Below are 9,443 nucleotides of genomic sequence, written 5' to 3' on the forward strand. Positions count from 1 at the left end.
CCCCCACCTCCCCCTTTTCACGACGATTGCAAAACCTGATATATAAAAACTAAAAAGAGTTTACAATCGCTAAAAATTACAGAAAATTTTTGGAATTATCTCTCTCTCAATTTGTGCATTGAGCATTTACATTTTAGATGTATACTTTTTTCTTATCAAAACTTGAGTTTTCACTTTCCCTTCATCTCGTAAATAAAAAAAGTGATAAATGGCAAAAATAGATCACAACAAAATGAAAATTTTAGAGGTTATTTATGGAAATAATTTAAAGCAATAAAAAATTTAAGTTAATCAAATTTATTCACACACCACAAATGAAACAAAAGTTTTGTTATCCAAGTTTGGGAAATTGTACTAGTTCAACAATAATTGCTTGGAATTTTATAAGAAAGTGATTTTTCTACACATGTTTTAAAAAATGGATATGCATGCTTGAAACATGTTATAGATGCAAATGACCTATGGATCCAAACCTTTTAAAGAGAATAACATTAAACTCTCAAGTGAACGTGTGGTGGGATATTTACCCAAGTCAAACACGCCATTATTTTTCCCATTTATAAAAATTTGACCTAAAGATCATTGATTATTGTAAAGTGATTTGTCTTGCATAATAGGCTATATTTTTGTAAGGAATAACTTATTGATTGGGAGTCAACACTCAGGTAAAAATCCCCTGCCTCCCCTTTTTCTGGACGATTGCAAAACCTGATATATAAAAACTAAAAATATTTTACAATCCCTATAAATTACAGACACTTTTTTGAATCTCTCTCTACATTTGTGCATTGTGCATTTCCATTTTTGATGTATACTTTTTTCCTAAATCAAAACTTGAGTTTTCACTTTTCCTTCATCTCGTAAACAAACAAAAGAGATGAAAGGAAAAAATAAATCACAACAAAATGAAAATGTAAGAGTTTATGTATGGAAAGAATTTAAAGAAAAAAGAAATGTAAGTAAAGAAAATTTATTCACACACCACAAATGTTTGGGAAATTCCACTAGTTGTACCCTAACATCTTTGAATTTTATAAGAAAGAGATTTTTCTACACATTTTTGAAAAATGGATATGCATGCTTGAAACATGTTAAAGATGCAAATGACATATGGATCCAAACCTTTTAAAGAGAATAACATTAGATTCTCAAGTGAATGTGCGGTGGGATATTTACCCGAGTCATACAGGCCATTATTTTGCCCATTTAAAAAAAGTTGACCTAAATATCATAGATGATTGTAAACTATTTTATGAGGCATAACGGGCTATATTTTTGTAAGGAATGACTTATGGTTTGGGAGTCAACACACAGTTAAATATACCCCGCCTCCCCCTTTTCCTGACGATTGCAAAACATGATATATAAAAACTAAAAAGTGTTTACAATCCCTAAAAATGACAGACACTTTTCTGAATTATCTCTCTCTGCATTTGTGCTTTGTGCTTTTCCATTTTAGATGTATACTTTTTTCTTAAATCAAAACATGAGTTTTGACTTTCCCTTAATCTCCTAAATAAAAAACGAGATAAAAGGCAAAAATAGATAAAAAAAAATGAAAATTTTAGAGTTGATGTATGGAAAGAATTTAAAACAATAAAAAATATAAGTAAATAAAATTTATTCACACACCACAAATTAACACAAAAGTTTTGTTCTCCAAGTTTTGGAAAATCCACTAGTTCAACCCTAAAAGCTTGGAATTTTGTAAGAAAGCGATTTTTCTACACATGTTTTAAACAATAGATTTGCATGCTTGAAACATGTTAAATATTTAAATGACCTATGGATCCAAACCATTTTAAGGGAATAACATTAAATTCCCAAGTGAACGTGTGGTGGGATATTTACCCGAGTGAAACAAGCCCTTTTTTTGTCCATTTACAAATAACTGACCTAACGATCATAGATGATTGTAAAGTGATTTACCATGCATAATGGGCTAAAATTTTTGTAAGGAATGACTTATTGATTGGGAGTCAACATTCAGTTAAAAATCCCCGGCCCCCCCTTTTCCCGACATTTACAAAACATGATATATAAAAACTAAAAAGAGTTTACAATCGTTAAAAATTACAGACACTTTTCTGAATTATCTCTCTCTACATTTGTGCATTGTGCACTTCCATTTTGGATGTATACTTTTTTATTAAATCAAAACTAGAGTTTTCACTTTCCATTCTTCTCGTAAACAAAAAAAGAGATAAAAGGCAAAAATGGATCACAACAAAATGAAAATTTTATAATTTATGTATGGAAAGAATTTAATGCAATAAAAAATTTAAATAAAGAAAAATTATTCACACACCGCAAATGAACACTAAAGTTTTGTTATCCAAGTTTGGGAAATTCCACTAGTTCAACCCTAATGGCTAGGAATTTTATAAGAAAGAGATTTTTCTACGCATGTTTTAAAAAATGGATATGCATGCTTGAAACATGTTGAAGATGCAAATCACCTACGGATCCAAACCTTTTAAGGAGAATAATATTAAATTCTCAAGTGAATGTGCGGTGGGATATTTACCCGAGTCAAACAAGCCATTATTTTGCCCATTTACAAAAAGTTGACTTAACGATCATAGATGATTGTAAAGAGATTTATCTTTCACAACGGGCTATGTTTTGTAAGGAATGACTTACGGATAGGGAGTCAACACTCAGTTAAAAGTTCAACGCCTCCCCCTTTTCCCGATGATGCCATAACTTGACTTATAAAAACTTAAAATAGTTTACAATCCCTCTACATTTTTGCATTGTGCATTACCATTTTCCATGAATACTTTTTTCGTAAACAAAAAAAGAGATAGCATGCAAATAGATCGCAACAAAATGAAAATTTTAGAGTTTATGTATGTGAAGAATTTAAAGCAATAAAAACTGTAAGTAAGCAAAATTTATTCACAAACCACATATGAACACAAAAGTTTAGTTATCCAAGTTTGGGAAATTCCACTAGTTCATCCCTAATAGCTAGGAATTTTAAAAAAAGAGAATTTTCTACACATGTTTTAAAAAATGGATATGCATGAATGAAACATGTTAAAGATGCAAATGACCAATGGATCCATACCTTTTAAAGAGAATAACATTCAATTCTCAAGTGAACGTGCGGTGGGATATTTACCAGAGTCAAACAAGCTATTATTTTTCCCATTTACAAGAAGCTAACCTAACGGTCATAGATGATTTTAAAGTTATTTATCATGCGTTACGGGCTATAATTTTTTAATGTATGACTTATGGTTTGGGAGTCAACACTCAATCAAAAATCCCCCGCCTCCCCCTTTTCTTGACGATTGCAAAACCTGATATATAAAAATTAAAAAGATTTTACAATCCCTAAAAATTACAGAAATTTTTTGGAATTATCTCTCTCAATATTTGTGCATTGTAAATTTGCATTTTAGATGTATAATTTTTTTTTTAAATTAAAACTTGAGTTTTCACTTTCCCTTCATCTCGTAAGCAAAAAAGACAAAAAAGGAAAAAATAGATCACAACAAAATGAAAATTTTTGAGTTTATGTATGGAAAGAATTTAAAGCAATAACAAATGTAAGTAAAGAAATTTTATTCACACACCAAAAATGAACACAAAAGTTTTTTAATCCAAGTTTTGGAAATTCCACTAATTCAACCCTAATTGCATGTAATTTTATAAGAAAGAGATTTTTCTACACATGTTTGAAAAAATGGATACAAATGCTTGAAACATGTTAAATATGCGAATGACCTATGGATCCAAACCTTTTAAAGAGAATAACATTAAATTCTCAAGTGAACGTGCATGGGGATATTTACCCGAGTCAAACCAGCCATTATATTGCCCATTTACAAAAAGGTGACCAAACGATCGTAGATGATTGTAAAGTTATTTAACATGCATAACGGGCTATATTTTTGTATGGAATGACTTAAGGATTGGGAGTCAACACTCAAAATCAACCGCCTCCCCCTTTTCCCGACGATTACAAAACCTCATATAAAAAATAAAAAGAGTTAACAATCCCTAAAAATTACAGACACTTTTTTGAATTATCTCTCTCTACATTTGTGCATTGTGCATTTCTTTTTTAGATGTATACTTTTTTCTAAAATCAAAACTTGAGTTTTCACTTTCCCTTCATCTTGTAAACAAAAAAAGAGATAAAAGGCAAATAGATCACAAAAAAATGAAAAATTTAGAGTTTATATATGAAAAGAATTTAATGCAATAACAAATTTAAGTATAAAAAATTTATCCACGCACCACAAATAAACGCAAAAGTTTTGTTATCCAAGTTTAGGAAATTCCACTCGTTCCACCCTAATAGCTTGGAATTTTATAAGAAAGAGATTTTTCTATACATGTTTAAAAAATGGATATGCATGCTTGAAACAAGTTAAAAATGCAAATGACCTATGGATCCAAACCTTTTAAAGAGAATAATATTAAATTCTCAAGTAAACGTGCGGTGGGATATTTACTCGAGTCAAACAAGCCATTATTTTTCCTATTTTCAAAAAACTGACCTAACAATCATAGATGATTGTAAAGTGATTTATCATCCGTAACGGTCTGAATTTTTGTATGGAATGACTTATTGATTCAGAGTCAACACTCAGTTAAAAATCCCCCGCCACTGACTTTTCCCGACGTTTGCAAAACATGATATAAAAAAACTAAAAAGAGTTTACAATTCCTAAAATTACAGACACTTTTTGGAATTATCTCTCTCTACATTTGTGCATTGTGCATTTCTATTTTAGATGTATACTTTTTTCTTAAATCAACACTTGGGTTTTCACTTTTCCTTCATTTCGTATACAAAACAAGAGATAAAAGGCAAATAGATCACAACAAAATGAAAATTTTAGACTTTTATGTATGGAAAGAATGTAAAGCAATAACAAATATAAATAGCAAAAATTTATTCGCCCACCACAAATGAACACAAAAGTTTTGTTATCCAAGTTTGGGAAATTCTAGTCGTTCAACCCTAATTGCTTGGAATTTTATAAGAAAGTGATTTTTCTACACATGTTTTAAAAAATGGATATGCATGCATGAAAAATGCTATAGATGCAAAAGACCTACTGATCCAAACCTTTTAAAGAGAATAACATTAAACTCTCAAGTGAATGTGCGGTGGGATATTTACCCGAGTCATATAGGCCATTATTTTTCCCATTTAAAAAAATTGATCTAACGATCTTAGATTATTGTCAAGTGATTTATCATGTGTAACGGGCCATATTTTTTTAAGGAATGACTTATTGATTGGTAGTTAAGACTCAGTTAAAAATCCCCCGCCTCCCCTTTTCCTGACGATAGCAAATCCTAACATATAAAAACTAAAAATATTTTACAATTCCTATAAATTATAGACACTTTTTTGAATTATCTCTCTCTGCATTTGTGCATTGTGCATTTCCATTTTAGATTTATACTTTTTTCTTAAATCAAAACTTGAGTTTTCACTTTGTCTTCATCTCGTAAACAAAAAAAAGAGATAAAAGACAAAAATAGATCACAACAAAATAAAAATTTTAGAGTTTATGTATGGAAAGAATTTAAAGCAATAAAAAATGTAAGTAAATAAAATTTATTCACACACCACAAATGTACACAAAAGTTTTGTATCCAAGTTTGGGAAAATCCACTAGTTCAACCCTAATAGCTTGGAATTTTATAAGAAAGCAATTTTTCTACACATGTTTTAAAAAAGGGATATGCATGCTTGAAACATGTTAAAGATGCAAATGACCTAATGCTCAAAATCTTTTAAAGAGAATAACATTAAATTCTCAAGTGAACGTGTGGTGGGATATTTACCCGAGTCAAACAAGTCAATATTTTGCCCATTTATGAAAATCTGACCTAACGATCATAGATTTGTAAAGTGATTTATAATGCGTAATTGGGTAAATTTTTGTAAGGAATGGCTTATTGATTGGGAGACAACATTCAGTTAAAAATCCCCCACCTCCACCTTTTCCCGAAGTTTACAAAACATGATATATAAAAACTAAAAAGAGTTTACAATCCGTACAAATTACAAACACATTTTTTACTTATTTATCTCTATATTTGTGCATTGTGCATTTCCCTTTTAGATGTATACTTTTTTCTTAAATCAAAACTTGAGTTTTCACTTTCCCTTTATCTCGTAAACAAAAAAAAAAAGATAAAAGGCAAATAGATCACAACAAAATGAAAACTTTAGAGTTTATGTATGGAAAGAATTGAAAGCAATAACAAATGTAAGTAAGGAAAATTTATTCACACACAACAAATAAACACAAAAGTTTAGTAATACAAGTTTTGAAAATTCCACTAGTTCAACCCTAATAGCTTAGAATTTTATAAGAAAGAGATTTTTCTACACATTTTTAAAAAAATGGATATGCATGCTTGAAACATGTTAATGATGCAAATGATCTATAGATCCAAACCTTTTAAAGAGAATAACATTAAATTCTCAATTGAACGTGCGGTGGGATATTTACCTGAGTCAAACAAGCCATTATTTTTCCCATTTAAAAAAATTTGACCTAACGATCATAGATGATTGTAAAGTGTTTTATCATGTGGAACGGGCTATGTTTTTGTAAGGAATGACTTATGGATTGGGAGTCAACACTCAGTTAAAAATCCCCATCCTCCACTTTTTCTCGACATTTGCAAAACATCATATATAAAACCTAAAAAGAGTTTACAATCCCTAAAAATTAGAGACACTTTTCTGAATTATCTCTCTCTACTTTTGTGCATTGTGCATTTCCATTTTAGATGTATACTTTTTTCTTAAATCAACACTTGAGTTTTCACTTTCCCTTCATCTCATATACAAAAAGAGAGATAAAAGGTAAATAGATCATAACAAAATGAAAATTTAAGACTTTATGTATGGAAAGAATGTAAAGCAATAACAAATGTAAGTAAGAAAAATTTATTCACACACCACAAATGACCACAAAAGTTTTGTTATCCAAGTTTGCGAAATTCCACTAGTTCAACCATAATTGCTTGGAATTTTATAAGAAAGTGATTTTTTTACACATGTTTTAAAAAATGGATATGGATGCTTGGAACATGTTAAAGATGCAAATCACCTACGGATCCAAACCTTTTAAAGAGAATAACATTAATTTCTCAAGTGAACGTGTAGTGGGATATTTACCCGAGTCAAACCAGCCAATATTTTGCCCACTTACAAAAAGTTGACTTAACGATCATTGATGATTGTAAAGAGCTTTATCTTTTGTAACGGGCTATATTTTTGTAAGGAAAGACTTATGGATTGGGAGTCAACACTCAGTTAAAAATTGAACGCCTCTCCCTTTTCCCGATGATTGCATAACCTGACATATAAAAACTAAAAACTATTTACAATCCTTCTACCTTTTTGCATTGTGCATTTCCATTTTACATGTATACTTTTTTCTTAAATCAAAACTTGAGATTTCACATTCTCTTCATCTCGTAAAAAAAAAAAAAGAGATTAAATGCAAATAGATCACAACCAAATGAAAATTTTAGAGTTTATGTATGTAAAGAATATAATGCAATGAAATCTGTAAGTAAACAAAATTTATTCACACACCACATATGAACACAAAAGTTTTGTTATCCAAGTTTGGGAAATTCCACTAGTTCAACTCTAATAGCTTGGAATTTTAAAAGAAAAAGATTTTTCTGCACATGTTTTAAAAAATGGATATGCATGAATGAAACTTGTTAAAGATGCAAATGACCTATGGATCCAAACCTTTTGAAGACAATAACATTCAATTCTCAAGTGAACATCCGGTGGGATATTTACCAGAGTCAAACAAGCTATTATTTTGCCCATTTACAAAAAGCAGACTTAACGATCATAGATGATTGTAAAGTTATTTATCATGCGTAACGGGCTATATTTTTTTAAAGAATGACTTATGGTTTGGGAGTCAACACTCAATTAAAAATCCCCCGCCTCCCCCTTTTCCTGACGATTGCAAAACCTGATATATAAAAACTAAAAAGAGTTTACAATCCCTAAAAATTACATAAACTTTTTGGAATTATCTCTCTCTAAATTTGTGCATTGTGCATTTGTATTTTAGATGTATACTTTTTTTTTAAATCAAAACATGAGTTTTCACATTCCCTTCATCTCGTAAGCAAAAACAAAAAAGAGAAAAAAGGCAAAACAAATCACAAAAAATGAAAATTTTAGAGTTTATGCATGAAAAGAATTTAAAGCAATAACAAATGTAAGTAAAGAAAGTTTATTCACACACCACAAATGAACAAAAAAGTTTTGTTATGCAAGTTATGGAAATTCCACTAGTTCAACCCTAATTGCTTGGAATTTTAAAAGAAAGAGATTTTTCTACACATGTTTGAAAAAATGGATATGAATGGTTGAAAGATGTTAAAGATGCAAATGACCTATGGATCCAAACTTTTTAAAGAGAATAACATTAAATTCTCAAGTGAATGTGCGGTGGGATATTTACCCGAGTGAAACAAGCCATTATATTGCACTTTTACAAAAAGCTGACCTAACGATCATAGATGATTGTAAAGTGATTTATCATGCATAACGGGCTATATTTTTTTAAGGAATGACTTATGGATTGGGAGTCAACACTCAGTTAAAAATCCCATGCCTTGCCCTTTTCCCGACGATAGCAAAATCTGACATATAAAAACTAAAAATTGTTTAAAATCCCTAAAAATTACGAAACTTTTAGTAATTATCTCTCTATATATTTGTGCATTGTGCATTTCCATTTTAGATGTATACTATTTTCTTAAATAAAAAATTGAGTATTCACTTTCCCTTCTTCTCGTAAACAAAAAATGGATAAAAGGAAAAATGATCACAAAAAAATGAAAACTTTAGAGTTTATGTATGGAAAGAATTTAAAGAAATAAAAAATGTAAATGAAGTAAAATTTATTCACACACCACAAATGAGGGCAAAAGTTTTGTTATCCAAGTTTGGGAAATTCCACTAGTTCAACCCTAATAGCTTGGAATTTTATAAGAAAGCGATTTTGCTAAACAAGTTTTAAAAAATGGATATGCATGCTTGAAACATGTTAATGATGAAAATAACCTAGGGATCCAATAATTTTAAAGAGAATAACAAAAAATTCTCAAGTGAACGTACGGAGGGATATTTACCAGAGTCAAACAAGCCATTATTTTGCCCGTTTAGAAAAAGCTAACCTAACAATTATAGATGATTGTAAAGTGATTTATCATGCATAACGGGCAATATTTTTTGCAAGGAACGACTTAAGGATTGGGAGTTAACACTCAATTAAAATTCACCTGCCTCCCCCTTTTCTCGACGATTACAAAAACTAAAAAGGGTTAACAATCCTTAACAATTACATTCAATTTTTCTAATTATCTCTCTCTACATTGGTGCATTGTGCATTTCCTTTTTAGATGTATATTTTTTT

Source organism: Aristolochia californica, unplaced genomic scaffold (genome assembly GCF_029961685.1).
Source record: "Aristolochia californica isolate CCGP_79_NKW_82.1479 unplaced genomic scaffold, dmAriCali1.0.hap1 SCAF_4, whole genome shotgun sequence".
Taxonomy (NCBI): domain Eukaryota; kingdom Viridiplantae; phylum Streptophyta; class Magnoliopsida; order Piperales; family Aristolochiaceae; genus Aristolochia; species Aristolochia californica.